This window comes from Sus scrofa, chromosome 2, assembly GCF_054392235.1.
Source record: "Sus scrofa isolate SSC_HxYL_T2T_F1_AM1 chromosome 2, Sscrofa_HxYL_maternal_Yorkshire_Landrace_v2.0, whole genome shotgun sequence".
NCBI classification, from domain to species: domain Eukaryota; kingdom Metazoa; phylum Chordata; class Mammalia; order Artiodactyla; family Suidae; genus Sus; species Sus scrofa.
The window spans coordinates 120,289,279-120,299,026 of record NC_139384.1 but is presented as its reverse complement, the minus strand read 5'-3'; the positions used below and the strand labels follow the sequence as shown (position 1 = coordinate 120,299,026).

At 34.2% G+C, this 9,748-nt stretch overlaps 1 long non-coding RNA gene across 1 annotated transcript; it reads right to left on the bottom strand.

The window, feature by feature from the left end:
• Positions 1-682: 682 nt before the first annotated feature.
• On the bottom strand, positions 683-8,017 carry LOC110259432 (uncharacterized). Its single transcript, XR_014838461.1, has 3 exons — positions 7,913-8,017; positions 2,778-2,848; positions 683-2,320 (listed from the first exon to the last, which is right to left on the bottom strand). It is a non-coding gene; the product is annotated as an uncharacterized LOC110259432 (long non-coding RNA).
• Positions 8,018-9,748: the final 1,731 nt, after the last annotated feature.

Genomic DNA, 9,748 nt, shown 5'->3' with positions numbered 1-9,748 from the left:
CAAGTATTAAGAGTGAAATTAGGGAGTTCCCGTCGTGGCGCAGTGGTTAACGAATCCGACTAGGAACCATGAGGTCGCGGGTTCGGTCCCTGCGCTTGCTCAGTGGGTTAACGATCCGGCACTGCCATGAGCTGTGGTGTAGGTTGCAGACGCGGCTTGGATCCCGCGTTGCTGTGGCTCTGGTGTAGGCCGGTGGCTACAGCTCCGATTTGACCCCTAGCCTGGGAACCTCCATATGCCGCGGGAGCGGCCCAAGAAATAACTAAAAAGACAAAAAAAAAAAAAAAAAAAAAAAAAAAAAAAAAAAAAAAGAGTGAAATTAGGAGTTCCTCCTATGGTTCAGTGGGTTAAGAATCTGACTGCAGCAGTGACTTAGGTCACTTTGGAGTTGCAGGTTTGATACCTGGCCCAGCACAGTGAGTTAAGGATCCATAGTTGCTTCAGCTGTGGCGTAGATCACAACTGTGGCTCAGACTTGATCCATGACCTAAAGTTCTTAGTTCCACAAGCTGTGGGTACAGCGAAAGAAAGAAAGAAAGAAAGAAGGAAGGAAGGAAGGAAGGAAGGAGAAAGAAAGAAAGAAAGAAAGAAAGAAAGAAAGGAAAGGAAGGAAGGAAAAGAAAGAAAATAGAAACATAATATTTATTATAAATACTAAAAACATAATAACATACTACTTATATAGATTATGCCAGTGACTTAAGAATTTTTAATGAAATAGACAAATATCTCACAAATTCAATTTACCAATACAAAATGAATATAAATTCTGAATAATTCTTTATATGTAAATAAAATTTAATTCATATATAAAATCCTTGTTAAAAAAGAAAAGCACTAGGTCAGATGGTTCCACTGATGCATTCTTCAAACTATTTAAGGAACAAATAACATGAATTATTAATATGAACAAATGAACAAATAATATGAAATATTCCCCCAAATGTCCCACAGAATAGAAAATGACCAACACTTCTATCTCATTCTACATAATCAGCATAACGCTTATACTAAAACCTGACAAGGAAACTTCATAAAAAAACAGATGTCCAGCAAAGCCCTGAGCTTCTCCAGTCACCTGCTGTTCCAGCCCCACTCACCATCTGACAACAATTTCAAAGGAGACCTGAAGCCAGACTACTCGGCTAGTGCATCCCCAAATTCCTGACCCTAGACACCATGCTGTGAGAAATCATAAAATGATTATTGTTGCTTTAAACTCTTACATTTTGGAGTCAATTTTTATGCAGCAATAATAGCTAGGCTAGTACTCATCAAAAAAAACACTCAAAGAAATTTTCCACATATTTTTATCATATTCAAGACTTATTTTGGTCCGTATAACATACTAAATGAAAAAATTAAGAAAAACAGATATAATATAAATCCATATGTATGCAGGTGCATGTACATTAGTGTAAAATTTCTATGTAATCTCTAACAATAATTTCTACTCTATGCCTATATTTTAAATTAAAAATTTAAATATATTATCTGTATAATTTAAAATAAACCTATTTTAATAAGAATACCTGTTGGTGCAAACTACCACATAAAGGCTATATAGGAACACCTATGGCAACAAAGAAGGCTCTACAAGGAGAAGCTAAAATGAAATTCCCAACTTAAAGATGTTTCTTCATTGTATGATGGAAGTCAAATAATGAGATATTCAGTTTATTGTTATGACTTTTTCGCTTATAATCAGTATAAATTAGCTAGTTCACATATTTAAGCTAAGCAATAATTTAGGCAATCACAAATAAAATTTTTTCTCTAATTCTCTCATTGATTCTCAGTTCAAAAGCACATGAATAAAAAATTAAAACATTAGTTTATTAGTAAAACTCTATTTTCTTTAGAAATGATCAACAATCTTCAAACTAAAGAAATGTTTAAAAGTTGAAAATAAAAATATAGTATACAGTGGGTTTTGAAGTGCATACCTGCAAGATCTTTTTCCATAAATATTAATTATAGTAATTTACATAATTCATTGTTTTACATTTAATGCATTAATATCACAGTGCTTCAGCATTGTTTTAATAACATTTACACTTTACAAATATTCTTAAAACATAATTTTATAGTGTTTCAATAAAATGTCTATGTTGGTACAGAAACAAAATACAAGGATATTGCCTCCACATGTTGACCAAACCCTGGATTTTTTCTTCATCATTGCTTCTTGCTTTCAGGAAAGAATATAGCAGAGTGGCAGCTCTGGGGGGAAAGGACTTGTAGGAAAATGAGGAGGTAATCCAACAATGGTTCCTCCACTATTAAAAGACAATTTGGGACTGAAGAGGACCTTGACTACCTAAAAGGAAGAAGTAATAAAGATAACAATGAAAATACAAAGCTTTGGAAACATTTTAGGTATGCATCAAAAATACTAGTCACTTGTGGAGCATGATAATGTGAGAAAAAAGACTGTATACACATATGTGTGACTGGATCACCTTGCTATACAGTAGAAAACTGGCAGAACACTGTAAACCAGCTAAAATGGAAAAAATAAAAATCATTATAAAAAATGAGATCAGCTGAATAAACTACCAACATTAGTCATAGTTTGATATCCTCCTCTTTGGACAAATTCCAAACTGTACAAATCAAGATGGAAAACAATAAAATGTCACTTCAAGTTAATTTATGTTCACCTAAATATTTTAATTATTTTATGTCTAACGAGGAATGTCCAGGCTCCCCACTCATAACATCATAGATTTACATTCTCTAGGACAGGGTATTATAAATTTAATCATCATACTCACCACTGCCCTCTCTCCTTCATTCCATTTCATTGGTGGTGCTGACTCTGAAATAGAGTGGACTTCCACTGAATCTGGAAGAGAAAGAAAATTACTTAATAACTGAAGAGAAATCACTACTGAATGGAAAAAAAAAATCCTTTCATTATCCCAAAGGTATTTAAAAGCAAATAAATGAACATATTGTATTATTGTTTGCACATTTTCTCTATATGCAATACACATTTGTGTTGTTAATAAATATTTTCTTAATTTATCAATTAATCAACTTTAAAACAAGGTTCTAGAAAAAGAATGTTCAACACAGTTCTAAAAAGAAAACTTTGATGACAACTAGTAGAAATATACTTAAAAGTGTTATTCAGAACAATTACCTTAAACCTACTCAGCCACCAAAATCAATTTATATTTTACTAATAAGAAAAAAAAGGAGACAAAACAGAAGCACTTTGTTATACCCCTGGCTTTACAAAAGAACTTGAAAACAACTGGGGACTGAAATAAAAGTAATTCCTCTTGATTATTTTTAAAAGTGTGGCTCACCTCCATCCTACTGAGACTTTCTCTTCCCTAACTCTAGTTTTAGTCCCCATGCTTATTTTCTTATATTTTATAAAGCATTACATGAAGTGTCAGAGCTATTAGGACTCAGGACTAGTTTTGAAGACAGGCTCTGCTTGTAAGAAACAACTGTCAGAAGTGACAGGGTACAATTGTGAAAATGTCTGAAATAAAGGCTAAATAAATGCCTACGTATAAAGTGGTATTTTCCTGTTATGTCTAAGCAAAGCACTCTCTCTATATTCATGTTGCTGGACTCATCGTGTCACCTGTCCCATTCTTATTAAAAACGAAGTATTAGTACAATACTGCACATTATCAACAAAATCCTGGGGAAATTATCTATACTACATAAGACCCAGAGCATAATTATTTTATGACTTTAGCACTGCTAAAGAAAAACATAGCAATCATTTTATTGGCTGAACATACTCGGTTTTTTTTAAGGGTAGTGTACTACAATATATTTTCAATAGTTTTGATTCATATTCTTATTTAGTATTTAGGTCTAGTTTAGAGATTTAATATCCCAGTTTGAATACAGAAATGCCAAAATAACATAAGTCGGAAAACGGTTTTCTTTCTTAGAGCCCAAGTGTTAGCAGATTAGGTCCCTGAGAAACATCACTGTAATCATGAAAACAATTACGGATGGAGGACCATCACCAAATTAAAATGAGAGGCAGATTGACAAACCTATCCACATTTCCAGACCAGAGAACAGAGACTGTGTTTCTCAGGGAACACAGCTTCCACACTACAGTTGACAATCATGGTTTCCAAGGAGTATCTAGAGCTGGAGACAACTCCTTCCATTTTCAGTGATGGGAGGGGATGTACCCAGGGTCTTTGTGGGATGGGGCAATGGTTCCTTATGCAGAAGAAATGCAGAAGCGACCAGAGTGACTTCAAGAGTAAGAGGCTCAGTGGTTGACAAACCCGACTAGGATCCATGAGGACATGGGTTTGATCTCTGGCTTTGTTCAGTGGGTTAAGGATTAGGCGTTGCTGTGAGCTGTGGTGTAGGTCACAGACACGGCTCAGATCCTGCGTTGCCGTGGCTGTGACTGTGGCTGTGGTGTAGGTCGGCTGCTATAGCTTCAATTTGACCCCTAGCCTGAGAACTTCCATATCCTGCAGGTACGACCCTAAAAATACAAAAGACAAAAGACAAAAAATAATAATAATAATAGTAATAAAAGAGTAAGAGGTCCTTGAGAAATTGGATGGAAAATTCTCAACACTACCTAGTTAACAACCTCATCATCTTACATCATATCTGTATACTAAGACTGATGAAGTTTGGAGGGATAAGCTACATTCCAAATCTAATTGTGTTTATTTAAACTTCTATTCACTAGCTGAATACTGAATACCATTTTATTTTTCCTTAGAATATTACCTTTTTTTCCCATTCCCTACATGTACAACAATAATTATGCTATAATAAAAACCTTCCATTTTCCATTTTTTGTATATATCAGAAATGGCTATTTTTTACCTTCTAATAAGATGTATAGTTATTTGATTCTTCTATCAATATATTCTGAAAAAAGACTTTACCTGAGCAGTAAAATTTGGAGGAGCCCACGTTGAATGGGACATTTTGATAATGGCACATATATTGGAATTGTACAAGCATTCTTTTTAAAGCAATCCCATGGTATACTACTTAGTAAAACTAATTTTTGAGATAACTTTGACTCACATTTTTTTGAAAACGTGTGTTTCCATGTAGAACAGTGCATTAAATTGGAACATACCTATAGCTAAGTGTATAAAAGGTGGGAACAATGGAAAAAGTACAGAGAAGAGGCTCCTCTTTCTGGGATCATATCCTGGTGCTTTTGCCCCCTGCACCTTCCTACAATATTCCACCTACCATATGAATCTGTGCTTATGATGTTTGTTCTTTAAAAGCTTTCTATGAACAGCTCTTCCTTTTCGTGTTTCATGATAGGACCTTTTACAACCTTTCCAGGAACAGCTAAATAAATGAAAAGTTTTTCATTTCTTCTTTGGTCTACAAAAATAGCTTTTGTTGATGATGAAAAGTGCAACCTCCCAAATTTCTCATTTTTCCATGAAGCAAAGGTTTACTTTCTGAAGGTTTCACAAGTACTATGAATCACTATATTTATCTTCCCTCTGAATGCAGAAAAATGGGTGGCAATTTAAGCCCAGGCCTGGCATATTTCTCAAAATATGGAGCCATGACCACATCTAGATTTACTTATTTTGACCAAGACTCTAATGTTATTTTTATTTTAAAAAAAGCACTCTTAATTGTAGTTACAGCTACATATTCTTCTTGTTAAAGAGTAGAAGACAGGGTTTAGCAAGTCATCCAAAACTAATCTCCAGATATGAAAAACCTAACAGCTGCAACTAAACATGAATCTATTTTTTAAATATGCTAACTATACCTTTGACTTGTTAAAATACTATCTTTTATGTTTAAGACAACTGATGTTCAATAATGTATTCTCAACCAGTGATATAATTACATAATTAACTATAGTTTTTCAAACAGATATTCCCTTTTAAAGTTTCAGGAAAATACCACAAAATAGGTTTGTGTTCCAATTTCACTGATGTACTCAAAATTTTCTGAAATGTCTTTGGAGGTACAGAGCCTCAAAGAGGGAAAATAACAGAGTTAATGTGACTTTTCATTTTGTTACAATAATAAAAACTTTTAAAAGTATTTAATAATATTCTCATTCATTATTAGCTCCTATTATATATCTTTAAAATGATGGGCTATTGTTTAAATTATTGAAATTATCACTTGTTTGTAATAAGCCCTGTACCTATGGAAAAAAGTTTATAATTATTATAAAGTATATATATATTCATAAATCTATTCATAATGGATGTTTTATCACAAGTGCTAAACAAGTATTTTAAAAGTCCATTCTATGTACAAATACATGCACCCTCATAAGTAAGAATAATTAGCACATTAATTCACTACATTGTTTATACTTCAATTATAAAGGCAAATAAAAAGCTGTTCATGTTCTGCTTGAACAGATTTGCAGCTCTATGCAACTACTGTCTGACCTTAGTTTCCTTTTATAAACTGAGAATATTTAAAACTAAAACATTTTGAAAGGCAATTATAAATTCAATTCATTAAGTGGCTAAAGTGAAGAAACTATACATTAGGTAAACTATTAAAAAAAGTTGGTAGAGGGAGTTCACACTGTGGCTCAGTAGTAACAAACCCAACTAGTATCCAGGAGGATGCGGGATCGATCCCTGGCCTCCTTCAGTGGGTTAAGGATCTGGTGTTGCCATGAGCTGTGGTGTACATCATCGATGTGGCTCAGATCCCATGTTGCTGTGGCTGTGGTGTAAGCCAACAGCTGCAGTCCCAATTCAACCCCTAGCTCAGGAACTTCTGTATGTTACAGGTGCGGCCATTAAAAGCAAAGCAAAAAACAATAAAAAAGAGTTAGTCTAAACCCAAAATGTGGATATTAGACCACTTATGTTTGCTAGTGGAAATGAGTCACAATAAGGTTAATTGTAATTAACACACAAATACACAGGTTAGCTGTATATACAAATGTAGTAAGATCTGTGGTCACACAATTACTGCTTTATATTAGGCTAAATATAACATGTTATTCATTTTAAAACAAGATTTTTAAATTAAAGTTATTGGATAACAAATGGGTTATTCATGAATACGTGAATTCAATAACAAGTTCCACTTTCTTTAGCATCCTACTTCCTAAAACAGTTTTGCCCTCAGGGTCTACTTGAAGAGTGAACATCCATATTTGTTGTAATTCACCATGTTAGTGAAGGTGTCAGGCTCCAATATTTTAAGGCACATTAAAATAGTTACTGATTTTAACATGACACCCCAGTGGAGCCAGGCATTATAGTTTCAGGCTTTCAGTCCTTTGTCAAACACACACTCACACACACACACACAAATTAATTCTGTATGATTTTCAGTTCTAGTTAGAGCCTTTGTCCCGAGGGCTTGTTAATCTTGTATCCCATTCGTGCCCTGTTACAATTTAAAGATTGTCACAAGAAGGATAAATTTCATGCCATTTTCTGTTCTCATTACAATCTTCAGATTGTTATGAGAACGGATTAATTTTGCTCAATTTTCTGCCCTCGTTACAGACTGTTATGAGAATGGATTAATTTTATGACATTTTCTTCTTTCATTATAATCTTTGTTATGGGAATGAGAATATGTAATGAGAATGAGAGCATATCAAGCATTAAAAGGTCTGTGAGAGCTCATGACAAAGATTGTAACAAGAAGAGAAAACGGCACCCAATCCATTCTTGTGACAATTTTAAGATTGCCAAGCGAACCCAGAGTGACACTGCATTTATCCACTCTGAAGACAAAGATTGTTGAGAAAATGGGAATGAGAGCAAAATTAATCAGTTCTCCTGACAATCCTGAGATTGTACTTAAGCTTGCAGTACCTTTTTTGCTGTTACATACAATACTTACATGAAAACACGTGCATTGCCATTAAATGTTATTTATTGGAAAATGTCATTTTCATATTTTATTTTTCTACCTCTTCCTCTTTTACCTTCAATTTCTTTCTCTCTCCTTTCTTGCGTTCTCTCTCTCCTTCCTTCTATCCTTTCTTCCTTCCCTTCCTTCTTCTATTTTATCTTCAATGGATAACAAGACCTGAATTTTTAAAATATTATTAAATTTAAATGGAAATAGGTATATTCTAAAATGTCAAGAAAAACAACAGAAAGCAATACCAAAGTATGGAGTTCCTGTCATCGCTCAGCAGAAGCGAATCTGACGCGTATCCATGAGGACACAGGTTTGATTCCTGGCCTTGCTCAATGGGTTATGGAGTGTTGCTGTGAGCTGTGGTGTAGATCGCAGACACAGCTTGGATCTGGCATTGTTATGGCTGTGGTGTAACCTGGAGGCTACAGCTCCGATTCAACACCTAGCCTGGGAACCTCCATATGTTGCGGGTGCTGCCCTAAAATTACAGAAAAAGAAAAAAGAAAACAATACCAAAATAAAGCCACAATAAAATAAGATGCAGGATCTCCATCAATTTCAAGTTATTTATTTGAATCAATTGTCTCCACATGGCCAGAAAGAAACACTAACTTTGCTTTTGTAGAAGTTAGTAGTCAATATAATAAGATCATCCTAGATATACAGATGTATACTATTAAATAGTTTTAATTGTTAGTAAATACTTTATGGCTTTCTAATATGTTTCTCCTAAACTTGAGGGAGGAATATCTATCACTGAATCTGAATAACATCAGTGTTTCCATTTCACAAGGAACAATCCAGTAGGTTAAACAATCTTTTCTTTCCTCTTTATTCTATGAGAAAAGCATCAGATAAATCTTTCTTTTCAAGAAATCGTTGTTCCCACTGTGGCACAGTGGGTTAAGAACCTGACTTCAGCAGCTCTAGTCACTGTGGAGGCTCAGGTTTAATCCCTGGTCTGGCACAGTGGGATAAGGATCCAGGGTTACCACAGCTGTGGCGTAGGTCACTACTGTGGCTTGGATTTCATCCTTGGCCCAGGAATTTCCATATACATAGGCATCACCATAAAAAAAAAAATTGATGTTTACAGAATATCCTTATTTGAAAATACCTACTATTTGAAAAAAACTGCCAAAATCTTGAATATGAATATGTATATATGAGTATACAAACATGTAAGGATAAATGTACATATATTGAGCATGCAAAAATTATTCAGTATGTATCTAGGCATGTGTATATATTTTTCTTGGTATGTATGTCATGTAACATCTTTTTCAATATGGTATATCAGATAAATGACTCTGGAAAAAATTAGCTTGGTATAATCAAATAACTGCCACAAATGATGCCTGCAGTATTACTGAATATTAATTGGATAAAATATTCAAGAATATCACATAATTCACTCTGACACTATTCTGAGATTGTAGGCTTTTTTTTTTTGTTTTGGGGAGCAGTTTTTTTTTTTTTTTTTGTCATGGAGAAGTTTCCAGGCCAGGGACTGAACATACGCCACAGCAATGACCCAAGCCACTGCAGTGACAAAGTTGGTTCCTTAACCCCCTGAGCAACATGGGAACTTCTATGCTTAAATTTAGATATATATATTTCATGTCTTAACTTTTGTGTTAAAACCAGGAGGTAAAGTTGTTAAAGAATCCTAAGATCATTAAGCTATGTCTACTTATTGCAGACCACTCTGCATTGTTACACATCACAAACATCACTTGAAACTAATGCATAGTGAGTGGCTGAAAAAAATGTTTAGCACTGATCAAAATTTGATATCATACCCATGAAAGCTTCCTGACCACATGTTAAAATGACTTATGTTTTTTTGATGAATCTCATTTTCAATATCAGTGCAACATTAATGACTTCCATTAAC